The sequence below is a fragment of the Tenrec ecaudatus genome, chromosome 13 (assembly GCF_050624435.1).
Source record: "Tenrec ecaudatus isolate mTenEca1 chromosome 13, mTenEca1.hap1, whole genome shotgun sequence".
Lineage (NCBI taxonomy): Eukaryota > Metazoa > Chordata > Mammalia > Afrosoricida > Tenrecidae > Tenrec > Tenrec ecaudatus.
In genome coordinates, this window is record NC_134542.1 from 43,410,731 (window position 1) to 43,424,913 (window position 14,183).

The 14,183-nt window shown below is 42.2% G+C and overlaps 1 protein-coding gene across 1 annotated transcript in view; it reads right to left on the reverse strand.

Moving 5' to 3' along the window:
• Positions 1-12,461, reverse strand: part of SLC39A10 (solute carrier family 39 member 10) — a 50,858-nt gene extending 38,397 nt beyond the window's left edge. The window contains exon 1 of the mRNA XM_075528923.1: positions 12,140-12,461. The gene's annotated coding sequence lies outside the window, so the exon portion shown is untranslated. The remainder of the gene's footprint in view (positions 1-12,139) is intronic.
• Positions 12,462-14,183: the final 1,722 nt, after the last annotated feature.

The window sequence follows — 14,183 nt, forward strand, 5'->3', positions numbered from 1 at the left end:
TAATAGCTGTATCTGCCAAGCACACAGATATTTGACCTCATTACATTCATCAAAATATAAGTTGCTTATCAAGTGTCTTAAAGAAGCCATTCCAGTGTCCAGGTTTGTACTATTAAAGTCAATGAGGTACAAAGAGAAATTACTGAAACCCTCAATCTGGATGTCAATTATCATAAATTAAGTTTTATGTGAAAATCCTTCTAATAAATGTATATAATTTCCTAATTTAAAAAAAAATCACACAAAATACCACCAGGCTTACAGGACAGGTGAGGACTGGGAGACCCCCTGAGATAGGTCTATAGGTCTGGAAAGGACCTTACCCCTATGGCTCAATTCTTAACCAAACAATAGCCAAGTCTACAAGGTGAACCTATTTCTTGGGTGTCAGTTTGTCATGTTTTGTGCTCTGCATATTGCTGTGATGCTGGAAGTTACTTAACAGCTTAAAACAGAACTTTTAGACTAAGAACAGACTTTCACTGCCATGGAATGGATGCTTACTCATACAAACCCCACAGGACGAGTACAACTGCCCCTGTGAGTTTCCAAGACTCGTTCTTTATGGGAGAAGAAAGCTCGTTCTCCCTGGGAACAACGGATGGTTTCATACTGCTGATCTATTGGGTTAGCAGCCCAACAGGAACATCTTTGCCACCAGGGCTCTTGAGAGATTAGCCAATGATTGCTTATAATCAATAGCACAAAAATATCTGATATAGTAGTACCAGATGATCTCTTCAAAATATGCTTGGGAAGAAATGCCTTCTCAAAGTCCTCAACTTTGATGTCCTCATGGAAGACTTTCATGACCTTCACTTGTTGATGGGGCATGACTCAAAACGAAAAGAAACAGCTGAAAACACCCAACAGTAATCAGTATGAAGGAAGAATCTAGAAAAAATCAGTTGTCATCAACTATGAAATAGTTTAAAACATAATTCATTAAAAAATATATGCCCTAGTATTAGGAGCTGAGATGGAATGGTATTGGCCATTTTGAGCAAGACAGTAAAATAATTTACAACTCTGGGAATGTCAAACTCAGGAGAATGACATCTCATTCGTCATCAAATAGAACATTTCAAGAACTGAATTACAATGCTGTCTGTGATAAAATCCATGTGCCTACAAGGAAATCAATTTATATACTCGTGTATATGCCAAGTTTTTTCAGCACATTTTAAATGCAGTTTTTGTGGTAAAACTAGGTGCCTCGGCTGATATTTGGGTCGGCTTATACTTGAGTAAATATGGTAAGACAAGTATTACTCAAATTCATGCACGAACCACTAGAATTACTGATGAACAAATTGAAGCACTCTACCAGCTTCTTCAGCATGAAAATGATCGAACAAAATACACTGATAATTATTAGCAATTGGAATGTAAAGGATGGAAACAGAGAAAAACAGCAGTTGGAAAATGTGGCCTTCATTATAGAAACATAGTTGGAGTTTCCAGGATAGAATTTTATCAAGACCATCAACTTCTCCACCGCAAATACCTTTTCCAATGTAAACACACCACTTTCCAATAAATAGTGACTGTACGTGTGGGCCTTGCGAGACAGAATATGCATGAACCAAATGGCTACATGTGTGGGAAGAGTCACAGAAAAGCTCAGTTATTTATCAGTTGAAACAAGACCAGGAACTGACTGTGGAACAGATAATCCATTGCTCCCTTGAAAGTTCAGGTTTAAGTTGAAGAAAATGAGAAGTCCACAGTAGCCAAGACACCCTTGAGTATATCCCTCCTGAACTTTGAGAACATCTCAAGGGCAATTTATATCACACTGAACACTCAATGACCGACGACCAGACAAGTCGGGGATGGCACCAAGAAAATCAAAGACGAGAAAAGCAAAGGCCATTAAATAGACAGTAAAGGGGAAAAAGATCAAAGTAGACGAGTCTGGAACATGCTCTTGATCACACAGTAGCTAAAGCACATGGAAGAAACAACGAAAAGAGCTGAATAGCCTATGTCAAAGGGAAGCTTACAGCAAAACATAATCAAACTGTGCAAAAACCTCTATTGAAAAGTCAAAAAGAGCACACTCATCCTATTTCAAGCTGAAAGAACTGAAGAAAAAATTCAAGTCATATATAGTGATTTTGAAGGATTCTGTGTATAAAATATTGAAAAATGCATAAAGCACAAAAAATGGAAGTCACTATACCAAAAAGAACTCGTCAATGTTCAAACATTTCAAAAGACATCATCTTCCTGAGAGACACTGGAACTGGGGGGTGTGGGGGGTGTTGAGGGCTGCAAAAGCAGGTACCCACACTTTATCCTCGATTATGGGCTAGAGTATGAAAGATCGAGCACTGATGCCACTGAAGGAGTAAGCACAACCTGTACTGAAGGCATTAATGAACTTCAGGAACCGATGAAATACTAGTTCTAATGGAAATGTTCCACCTAATTGAGGTAGCACTAGACTAAGAAATTTGGAAGACAAACAACTGACCAATTTACTGGGCTCATTCAGATGTCTATTCCAAAGAAAGGTGACTCAACAGAATGTGGAAATTATCAATTATCATTGATATCGCATGTAAGTAAATTTCTGAAGATAATTCAAAATCTGTTGCAGTACTATTGGCAGGGAGTTTCCTGAAACTCATGCTAGACTCAGAAAAGCATTTGAAACTTGGAATATCATTGTTGATGTCAAATAGATCCTGGCTGAAATCAAACAATATCAGAAATGTTTGTTTTATTGATTATGCAAAGATACCTATAGATGTCTCCCAAAATAGGTGGCACCACGCCCTGGGGGGAGGGGTGCTGAAACACTCCAGGGGTGCTGCCAAAGCAGCAGAACACAGTACCAAAATTCCTAATTTCCCGTGGGGTAGGGGGTAGACACAACAGGGGAAGACACTAAGTAATGTTTTTTTTGTTGTTTTGAAAGGGGCCAGTATGCCAAATAAATTTGGGAACTTATGGTATAAATTATGTCAAACTACAGATACAATTGTTAAGAATGAATATTGCAGAACATTTAATTGTGCTCATGCAGGCTAAGAGATGGTTTTCTTCAAACAGAACAGGAGGATATTCGTGATTTAAATCAGAAAAGGGGTGTCAGGATTATATGCTTTCACCATACTTATTCAATCTGTATGCTGAGCAAATAATCAGAGAAACTGGATTATATGAATACAGCATCAGTATTGAAGGTTCATTAACGACCTGTAACGACACAATCTTGCTTGTTTTAAGTAATGAGACCTTGCTGTGGAAGATGAAGAACTGCAGCTTTCAATGCAATGGATTACAATGCAACATAAAGAAAAAATGGTCACAAATGAACCAATAGCCATCAGCATGATAAGGAAAATATTGTCAAGGATTTCATGTTATCTGGATCCACAGTCAATGCTCATGGAAGCAGGAGCAGTCAAGAGATCCCATGTCATATCGTACTGGGCAAACAGGATGCACCAGACCTCTTTGAAACGTGAAGGGGCAAAGACGTCAGTCACTTCGAGGACTAATGAGTAGAGAAGTCTGGAACTGATGCAATTGAAGTGTAATGCTGAGGAAGGGAACTAACTGCCACTGATCACTAAAGAACAAAAAAACCTTCTTCGGGAAGAAGTACAGCCAGAATGCTTCTTAGTAGTGCGGATGAAAACTTCATTTCAGGTACTTTGAGCACGAATCAGGAGGAACCAGTCCTGGGAAAGGGCATCAGCCTTGGCATATCGTCATCAAAAAAGAGGGCAGCCCTCAATGAAATGTACTGACGTAATGGCTTCAACAATGGGCTCACACCTAACAAATGTGAGGATGGAGCCAGAGCTGTCTTGAATTCTGTTGTGTTGTGTAGGGGTTGTTCTGGACCAGCTCCTTGGAGCAAGCAACCATTTGAAATCAAAGCAGCACTTACATAAAGTTGAGAATGATTAGAAAAGGAGAAACGGAAACACAGAAACGCAATAAATGATGTTACGTTAGGGGATTGCAATCAATGACAAGAAAAAGGTGTGTATGAATTGTGGAAGATCTGCTCTATAAACTTTCACCCAATTCACAAAAAAACTTAATATCCATTTTTATATAGACTCAATTATTTAACTTTCAAATTGTGAGTTCTCCAGAAGTAATCATTTTATTCAAACTTGCTTTTAGTTCAACTTTTCCACGTGGTGTTCATGCGGCGTATGTTTTTTCACACTCACACCCACTGTGTTGTGTAAGAAGCAATTTACAAAAGCAGATTTATTGTACAAAATCAAGAGATCAGACTTTTAAGAAATGTTACTTTTATTAATAAGAAACTGAAAAACAAGTTTTCTCCACCATTGGCACATGTATCCCTTGGGTAAATTATAAATTGAAACTTCGCCATTTGTAATTATATATTATACTAATTTACCTAAAAACATGACCCAGTAGTTTAGGAATACTTTTACCTAAGCTCTATCAAACAACTTCCTAGTTTAACAATCAAACACTACCCTGTGTCCTAACTAGTAAGTCCACCTCCCCAAGTTCCCACCCTTCCACTCCCTCATTTAGTGACAGTTTAAAAGCACAAATCAGATTTCTTCAAAATCCTGTTTTTCTGCTTCTGTGAATAACCCTTTGTACCACTGAGTCATCAAATGGTAATGTGGGGAGGCTCCTCTTTGTAGAAGCATTTCAGCTTATAAATGAATAAAATAATTCGATTGTAACAAAAACTAAAATGTTCAAACACTGAGCTTCCGTTGCTGGTAATACCATGAAAAAAGACAAGCAGACATTATAACCATCATACCACCACTTACAGGGGTCCTGAAAAGTTTTAAACAGAGGGCCAGTTCACTGTCCCTCAGACCTGTTGAAGGGCCAGACTATAGTTTAAAAAAGACTATGAACAAATTCCTATGCACACTGCACATATCTGAGTTTGCAGGGCAAAAACGCCCGGTGGGCCACCATGTATCCCAAGGACCATAGTTTTTGAGGCTGCCTGAGCAGTTTTATGAGGGAAGGGTAGGGGTCATGGTAGAACAGTCAACTCTCTGTCTACAGATATGTGCTTAACTTCATTATCATGCCCTTTAAGAGGCTTTTACACACTGAGTTTTCATAATCATACTTTTTATATACAGTGGCCCTTGGAGAGCCACAAACGTTAACACCCAATATTTAACAGATGCCATTCCAATAGCAACGACAAAATGGCAGATGGGGGGTACGGGACTATAAATTAGAAAGGTCTTAAGATACATGAAACATTATGCAGACCACAACAGAAATCTGATTCAAATTAACAGCTACTTTAAAAAGTTCAAGTGATTTATGATACAAAATTGTGAATATTGACTAGATATAGAACATGACCCAGAGTTTATTATTTTTAATATAATGGTACAATATGTTCAAAGTATCTTACAAATACACATTAAAACATTTGTAAATAAAATTACATGATGTCTGGAATTTGTTTTAATATGGAAGGTTGAAAGGTAGGCAAGAGTATAGACAAAATAAGCCTGGGTTAGAGTTAACTTTTGAAATTTTGAAAGGACAAGAAAAAGAGGGTCTCATTATAAAAAGGGACTTCAAAAAATTTTGGGAGGGAAATTCCATTTTTTACGAACTTTTTGAAGCATCTTTTTGTCTATTTTATATATGCTTAATTTTTCCCGTGACAAATATTGTTCTGAAATGTTAGTATTTAATGATCAAGCCTAGAAATCTTAGTCTCAGAAGCTAGCTAGTTTTTCATAATTTTCCAAGATTTATTAGCATCATGTGGTCAGTATCTTAAGATGTACTTACTCTAGATCTAATTCTACTTTTTTCCTAAAAACTTTATAAAGCTATTATATTCATGTACAAGTCCAGATACATAAAGGTAAATTCAGCTGGCAATTATAAATTATTTTTGTTCATGAGATTACATGCAATGAGTCCTAGTGGCACATGTGGAAAAGAAAATGACCTATAATCCACTTCCACATTAACACCAACAGTTCCATAATTTTCGTAAGCATTTGTATGCAGAGTGGTAACAATAAAAACATGTTCATCCCAATATTACTCTAATATTTTTGGTTGCTTGCTTGGAATTAATCCTTAGGTGTGGGATTCCTCAGGAATGACAAAAATGTTAACTTTTCCTATCTTGTTACATACTTCCAAATCCACGTCTGAAGAAAGCGAGCTCAGTTACACTGCCAGCAGCAGTAGGATCGCACTAATACCCTCATTAGCACTTGGTACTATTAACTTTGAAGTAAAATGTAAACTTTTTTGAAAAAACCCTGCTATCAAGTCAATTGACTCATAGTGGCCCTGTAGCGATCCCAAGACTGGGAATCTTCGGGAGCAGATAGTCTTTTCTTTCTGCATGCAGTTAGTAGTTGGTGGGTTCTAACCGGCAACCCACTATGCTACCTGGGCTACTAAAATAAGATTTAAAAATTTATTTCGTTTTCTTAGTATCACAACACCTTTATCAACATAGGAGCTTTAATACAATGTGACCCATTCTGATTTCCTGGAAGGGGGGAGGGGGCTTCAATTCTGTTGAGTACCTTTTTTTATTACCTTTCCCCTTTCATGTACAGTGAAACATTAATTTTTTAATTGTGCTGATTTTAAAATACATATGTAATAAGTGTGTATTAGATCTAACTTTTTTTAGCCTACCTTATAATTTTGTAAGATTTTTTTCTAAATAGTTTACATTTTTTAAGGTACGTTTTATCTTGAGAATATTCTCTTTCCATAGCCCCTCTTCAAGATGCTATTTTTATTATACTCTATTTAATACAGTTCCAAGTATACTTGATTACATATAAATAGAATGAATTAAAATATCCTCGGTAGAAGCATATAGAAAGGTTATACACAAAAATATCTGCCAGTAAGCCTGTGTGCTATGCAGTACTCTATGAAGGAGGGGAGAGGGGGGTAGAGGGCATAAAAATGTATTAATATACATGTTTTCTGCCTGGAAGAAATTACTAGGAATACAAGCAACCTTGTTAGAAATAGTATAGTAGAAATGGTGTGCTCACTATTCAAAGCCCAGAGCTTCACAATCCTTTTCTAACTCCAGGGACAATCATGGGACTCCTATTTCATAGCAGTTCTTACAATAGAACATTTTGTCCTATTAAACTGCATCATCTCATTAACAAGGACCCTTCCTATACATTGATTTGCCTTTATAATTCCCAAGAACCCTTTAAGAAAATGATGGTCCTCAAAACTACAGTACATGTGAAGCGGAATATCCCTTTAGACATGACAGCACCTCTGGTCAGCACCAAAATGTCTACAAAATAATGTGTTCGTTATAAGAATATCTAATATTAGTTTTCATGTTCTGAACATAACTTAAAACCCTAGCTGAACAGGAATCCAGTGCCTGTGCCACCACTGCCCTTTTCTAAAATATCTGTAAGCATGACAACTCTTAATACTTAAAATTCTTAACTATCCAGTCCTTGTATTTGGTAGCCCAAAGAATCCTTGTTTTAACAGCAGGTGCGAACATTTTAATCTCATACTATATTATGATAAAAATTGTGTTCTGTTCGACAATGTCGAACCTAAGCATATACTCCTAACAAGTCAGTTTGGAAGTAATTTCAATGTCATTATTAACTATATTTTTACATTTCAGTTAATTGCCTTAAGTACCATTCTAAAAAACATCAGTTTAAAATAAACATGTATCTTAGGAACAGCTCAAGCGTGTGCATTTAACATTTTGAACTTTATATTCAGTAGAGCTGACAGTTACGTGGAGCTATTTTCAAGAAAAGCTCACATTAAATGAATTACTACTATATAACTAAGCTAAGTTCAAAGATATACCTTATAAAAAACTGTGTTCATCATATTTATTAACAACAGTCATATTGTAGGGAATTCCACCGGTAAATTAGTTTATAGCACTAAGGAATCTAATTTTAATTTAAATGGTGCTTTGTTTATAAGAAAACATGAAGTTGAGGCAAAGTTCAAAAATGACTTTCCAAGAGGACTACACACTAGGGGGCAGCATCAAACTGTTGAGGCTAAGAATGAGCATTCTGTGGCTTTTAAACTTCTGTGTTGAAGTTGGTGTAGTCTTAGAGAATTACACTAAAATTAATTTCATATCTTTCTATAAAATTGTAAAAAGCAAACCTAGCGTTCTATTTGACACCTTATACTCTCCCATTTCCTACTGTGCACCTTCCTTGCATCTTTGACTTCTGCGTTAACAGTCCTAAATGCAGAATGCACTCTGACGAGCTCAGGGAATGTCCACATTCTAAGTACCTACTATTTCGCTATTTTCACATTTTTATGCAGAATATTTTCTTGAGTTACTGTTAAATTTAAGTTTTGTTTCAATTGGCACTTTAAACTTAAAAGAATCCTTTCACAACCAGGCTTGGCACATTCACTGAATAGAGCCATGAGCACCTACCGTGGCAAGTCTGCAGAAATGTCTCCTTCTAGCAAGTTATTCTGGGGTAAAACCTTGTTTATGTAATTATAAGGGTAAAAACTGTCTAGAGGTATCACAATGAGCGAGCAATATAAATAGAACCTTTCAAAGGTCCAGTCCCTATTGCCATCGGATCAATTCTGACTCACCGTGACCCCATGTGTAGAGCAGAAATCATTAAACCTCCCTCTAAGGATAGTAAGTAATGGGGAAAGAAGTGGTCCATGAAAGAACATCAACATTTGTGTGCAAAAAAAGGTAAAAGAAATTAAGGACTTGAGTCCTTGGGTGTAGTATCTCACTTAATGGGCCCAATATCCATACATGCAGCAGGCTTTACTGACTCAGTTACACACACTGATACACAACACCCTAAATTTCTTCTATTACTAGGGATAGAAAGGTATGTGTCAAAGCTAACTCAACAGCACCTAACAACATATGGAGATCAGCAGTTCGAAACTACCAGTCACTCCTTGGAAGAAAGATGGAGTTTTCTACTCTCACCAGAATTAGTTTTAGATGGTTTGTTTTTGACTTTAACATCTCGCTCTGGTAATAAGGAAAACAGAAAAATTGATGCATTTGAACTATCGTGTTAAAGAATATTGACTATGCTGCAGATTTCCAGAATTACAAATACGTCATGGAAGTAGTCAGCATGTTCCTTGGACTTGAAGACACTTTCATCTCACATACATGTTAGCAGGCTGCGGGAACAGTCCCTAGGGAAGAGCATCTTCCTTGGCAATGTTTCCTTCTGCTTGCACAGTGGGTCACTGTGAGCTGAACCTACTGGATAATACCTAGACAATACATTGTCGTCCACAGAGCAATATAAAACAAAACTTACATTACAAACTTGAAAGATTTCTAAGAAAATACTTCAAATCAGGTCTCCCAAAATGTGGAAACACAGTTTAGTTCTATGTAAAATATAAATTACTAACAGGAAAAACAGGTAGGAATTATCACACAATTATTGATTAGGCCTCGAGAGAAGCCTTTTTAACTACCTTTTAAAAGTAGCACCAATCTAGCATAGGGTTTTATTTTTTTCTTCAAACTAGTGCTTGGAAGCAATTCTGTCCCTACTAAAAATGTGAATTGCAAACCTAATATACCAGATGGGAACCAAAAATCTAGGCCGATTTTTACCGATAAGGATTGGCCGGCTCAGAAACCCACCAAGGCAGTTTTCCTGTCCTATAGGGTTGCTTTGAGTTGGATTGGACTAGAGGGCAAACAGAACACAGGAATCTGGATACCAAAAAAAAAAAAAAAGTCACTTCAATCAAGTCCAGTTCAACTGCTAGTGACACAGAACTGCCCATATGGGTTTGGGGTTGTGAACCTGCACAGTACAAAGCTTCATCTTTCTCCCGTAGTTTCACATTGCTGGCCTTGCATAACCCACTAAGGCATCAGGGCTCTAAGAATTTGTATAGAGGGAAAATATATCTTTTACCTAGTAAAACATAATATCACGGTAGCATGCAATACCTATCTTTTATCCATAAAAATGCTATTTTAGCAAATGGTAGCTGTTCCAGCTATTGTTCTTATTCATACACTTAACCCATACTTTAAAATTAGTTATTAGACCTGCCACTATGGGGCTCCCTTTGGGAGATTCCCAGGGACCCCATGACAGAGTAGAACTGCTTCCAGGCTTTACTGCAGCAGATGGCCAGGCCTTCACTCCCTCCATTGGTGGGTTTCAAACATCCACCGTGGGGAGACAGCACCCCGTGCCACTAGGACCCCTAGGGCTGCCATTTTTCATGGTGGACAGTGGGGTTGGGGGAGATTCCAGTTTGTTATAAAATGAGTTATTGCTTCTGGTTCTAAGGCCACAGGGGCAGTTCTACACTGTGTCCTATAGGGTCACTTTAAGTGGGAATCAACTCGTTGGCAGCGACTAAACAAAAAATTCTATTAATTATTCTTTATATAGCACAGTCTTTGAAATGATCAGTTTTGAGATGGCCTGTGTAAGGTGAACAGTATCTCAATCAAATTCTCTATAAATGCTCGACACTTAATGCTTTACTAATGCAGTATTTTGAGGAAGTTCATTTCAGTTAAAAATTCCTTAAAAAAAAAAAATTCCTTACACACAAGCACACACTTTCTCTCTCTCTAGTCTCTTCCTAGCCCATCAATGGCACCATGCAATCGTTTCTCTCGCTACTGGAAAACTCAAGTGCAAGGAGAGATACACACAAGTTGATTGACGTTTTCCCAGGACCTTGAGCAAGGGTCTGACTCACCATAAAATAATCAAACATTTGTACTAGGAAGTTGCAAATCCAAAAGGGAATACACGTCTCCAGTTACGCTTTCAACTGCCTTGAACTACAATGAGCTATCCTGTGACGAGGAACTTTCTCAATCTTTTACTTACTTGTTCCTAACTGGGCTGGACCTACAAAGAAACGTAAAATCGGTCACATGGCTCCTCTTTACTTCAAGAATGGCAATTAAGTCCTTTCCAAAGTAAAGCCGGAGCGCTCAGCAGTGACAAGGACACAAAACAAAGTTTAAGGAAGAGGTCATGTTTGGTCTTTCAGGTAACGTGGTGTCTGTCACTCTTTACTACTTAAATCCGGCGCGGAACGGGGGCCGGCCGCGGGGGGTGACTTCTCCCCGTGTCCAGCTCATTGAAAGGCAGCCCATGTGGACGCGCGTCCACGTGAACAGGTCTTCACAGAGACACAGGAAGCACTGGGACGTCACGACGCCCGCGCTCTCAAGGCCCCCTTTCGGGGTGCACCGCTGGCGTCCCAGGAGAGGGGCAACTGCGCCCCCAGACCCGGGAGGGGGTGGCCACGCTTGCCCCAGACCCTCCCCGAGCCGCGCCCCCACCCCTCTCCTCCAAAAGAAGGGTTTTCGGGAACAAAGCCCGCTGGCGGCGCCACCTCCGGGGCCCACCCAGTCCCCCCACCGACACCGCCCCACCCAAGCCCTCGGCTCCCGGCACCCGGCCGGCTTCCACGCCGCCTCCCCCGCGCCCCGCCTGGCTCTCCGGCGGATCTGCGAGCAGACGAGCCCCCGCGAGGCCTCCCAGGCAGGAGCAGCGCCGCCGTCCGTTAGCAACCGCGGTCCCCGCAGCGGGCCACCCGGGCGGCCGGAAGGGGGTCGGGAGAGGGAGCGCCCGCGGCCAACAGTCGCCACCTCCCCGAACCCCCGGGCCCCGCTGCAGAGCCTCCCAGCCCCGGGCCCAAGGTCCCTGCCTCCGGTGGCGACGCCACCATCGGGCGCCCGGCCCCCCCAGGCGCAGCCCCCCAACTGCCGCCACGGGCTCCGGGGGACACCCCCACTCCCGGGGCGGCCCGCGCGGCTCCCCGCAGCCTCGGGAGGCGGTTGAGGCGGGCCCGGGTCCCGCACGCGGGACAGGAGTCCGGGCCACCAGCCCCGCGGCCCGCAGCGCCCACGAGGAGCCGCGGCGCCCCACGAGCGGTCCACGGCGCGCTCCGCTCCGGCTCGCCCTCGCCGCCGCCGCCGCCGCCGCCGCCGCCTGCAGCAGCTGCGGAAAGCCCCGCACCCGGCTCCCCAGCCCCGGCTCCCCAGTTTCCTCCCGTTCTCCCCCCCGCCGTCCCGGGACTCGCAGCCTCCGCCGCGCTTGGGGCCGGTTCTGGGGGAGGGAATGTAAACAAATCGGGGTTTTATAGTTACCTCACACTCGAGTGCCGTGTGCATCTCCTCTCCGCTCGGTACCAAACCCCGGCTGCACCAAATCGTGTATTCATCAAAGCCGGCTGCGCTAAGTGCGTCGCGGAAGCCCGCGCGGCGGACTCCGCTCTACGCTAGCTGCGCACGAGGAGCACTCGTGTTGCTGCGCAGCCGCACCCCGTTCCTGTCGGGGTGCTACGCCGCGGACGTACTCGCACCCCCCAGCCATTCACTCCAGACCACGCCGCTTGCGTAGGGGCGCCGCACCGCTCGCGGGCTCCAAGAGGGCCAGTCTAAGGCGAGTAGTCGGAAACGTGTGTCTACGCAAACTGCGCACGCCGAAGCTCCGCGCTAGTTTTGTTCCAAGAAAGGGACGCCGCGGGGGAGAGGCGGTGGCTTCCCACGCATGCGCAGAGCGCCCTTTACCGCCACTCGCCTTTGCTCCGCGCTCGGCAGCCGCTGGCTGCGGCCCTGCGCCGCGGCGGCTCTGGAGCAATGGGCGCGCTCAGCGCAGATGTTTCAACCGAAGGGCTTCTGATTGATAAATTGGGGTGCCCAGCGCTACACGATTTAAACATCTACTTTGAACTAATCTCTCTCTTTCTCTTTAAAAGTAACCTTTTCCGCTTCCTGGGGCAAGAGGGAACTAACATTTATTTAATGCTCACCAAATTCAAGGTGTTTTTGCATCGTTTTTTGACCCTCCTTCGTTTTCTCAAAACCCCATTTCCTGCGGGGCCATCGTAGTCCAGATGAAGAGGAAGAATTAAAATCGAAAGGGCACGTCCAACACTCAGAGTAATTCCCCAGGCGTTTGTCTACTTTCCAAGGCCTCCTACCGCTCTGTAGTCTTTACTTCATCAATTACTTTTTTACTCCAAAGCACCAACTTCCGGCCTGGCCAAGCCTTTTCATGGACTCCTGCCTGCTCGTCGTGCCCATTCTTGTTTCCATTCCCTTGCTTGTACCATTCATGCCTTCTGAATTGTCTCCTCCCCTCCTCTTAAGCAACCCTCCACTCACACATTCCTTCAAGGTAGCCTTGGCTGCCTGCCCTTCGCCTCCTTACCCTGATTCCTAGCACTTACTCAGCTGCCACGTTGGGGCTGATTTGTACTCTGCCTGGTGTGCCTGTGTGTTCTGCTTTGAGAGCATCTACTGAGTACCAAGAATGAATCCTGGAGGTGCCTAGCGGAGTGTTTGAAAACATGATCAATAATAGTAACAAGGTTAAGCCGTTTTCGAAAGTTCTACCTGTTTTACCTATACGTCAATTAATCCCTGTAAACACCATGAGGAACACTATCCTCCTACTCAACCCTGGTGGCACAGTGGATTATACATTGTGGTCCTCCTAGGCTCCTCAGCTCAAGGTCAGCAGTTCAAAACCACCAGCCATTCCCCATAAATAAAGTCTCAGAAACCCACAGGGGCAGTTCTACCCTGTCCTATAGGGTCTCTATAAATCAGAAATGTCTCTGGTAGTGAGTACCCAGCTATGACAGGAAACTGAGGAACAGAGGTAAGTAACTTGACAAATAACACAAAGCAGTTAGGGAGGAGAATTGGGGTTCAAGGGTAGGCTATCTGGCTACAGAGTCGTTCTATCACATTTTCAAGAAGAAAAATTTGGTTGCTGTTGAGTTATAGCTCTACATAGGTGCTTAATAAGTATCAAGCGACCAGCAGGGCACGAGGCTGCTCCTATCTCCCTGCCCTTATTTGGCCAAGCCAGTTCATGAGCCTCACTAGAGCTGACTCCCACAGCTGTTACACAGAGGGAGGCCTGAGGTTTGAAGGAGCGAGCTCCAGTCTGCGTCCTAGCTTCAAGTCTCAGCATTGCCACCAAACGTGGGAGACAGTGATCCTGGGCCTCAGATTCATGGATGCATGAAGGGGATGGACCTATGTGTATTCTAAGATTCATTCCAAATCTGAAGGCATTCAATTTTATGAAATTATAGTACATCCTTTGGGTTCAAACCATAAACAGTATCCAAATCACTCTGATATTATAAAGTTCATAATTAATTTACTGAACACTTTA